Genomic DNA, 769 nt, shown 5'->3' with positions numbered 1-769 from the left:
ATTATCTTATTTGCTAAGGGGAGGAACCCACCCAAGAGAGATCATAATTTCAGTTCACAGTAATTATATTTTTAAAGAAAATCTAGCTGTCAGTGCAGTGTTTTTTTTTCCTCTGCATTTGTCTACTTTCCAGTCCTCAGTTATCCTTTTACTGTACCATTTCCACAACTGAAGTCATACTGGTCTGGAGACCTAGAACAGGTTTGATCGTAAGTCTCAGATAAAGTCTCTAGGACTTTGGTAAAGATATTTCCACATGGCATAGTAATGTGCTGCTACTGCTGCAGCATCCACAAAAGGTGCCAGATGGCATGGGTGAATGGAATGATTCCATCACTTTTAAAGAACAAAACTCCCAAGCAATAAATTAAGTCTTCACAGGCAAGTTCTTGCAGCCCATCAGTGTTATTTTCTCTTTAGTTTTTATGTGACAGGAGAAAAACATGCCTTCTGTGGAAACTGCATTATTTCCATGTGTTCATGAGGATTCACATGTGTTGACTAACATTACAAGTATGATTTTCCTATCATGCCACAACATTGATGTTACTACCAAGGCAGAAGAAAATTACATTGTTAAATAGAAAAAGAGTTTGACCTCTTATACTTTTCATAGTAGAGAAATACATAAATGATTCCTGCAGCTTCCTGTAGCAGCAAGCACCCCAAGCGCGTCCTCAGGGTTTGCTGCCCATACAGGTTCTTGGATCTGCTTCGATAAAGGAAAGCAACTCAAAATGGGTTAACAAGCTTACTTTAATCAGTCAGA

The 769-nt window shown here is 38.5% G+C and overlaps 1 pseudogene; it reads right to left on the bottom strand.

Annotated features, from left to right (window-relative positions):
- Positions 1–216: 216 nt before the first annotated feature.
- The window catches only part of LOC138166066 (monocyte to macrophage differentiation factor-like), a 1,244-nt pseudogene continuing 691 nt past the window's right edge, over positions 217–769 (bottom strand).

This window comes from Petaurus breviceps, unplaced genomic scaffold (assembly GCF_028583685.1).
Source record: "Petaurus breviceps papuanus isolate PSGF00001 unplaced genomic scaffold, PetGlider_PUasm1.0 220, whole genome shotgun sequence".
Classification (NCBI taxonomy): domain Eukaryota; kingdom Metazoa; phylum Chordata; class Mammalia; order Diprotodontia; family Petauridae; genus Petaurus; species Petaurus breviceps.
The sequence above is the reverse complement of the archived record's forward strand: the minus strand, read 5'-3'. Positions and strand labels throughout refer to the sequence as shown.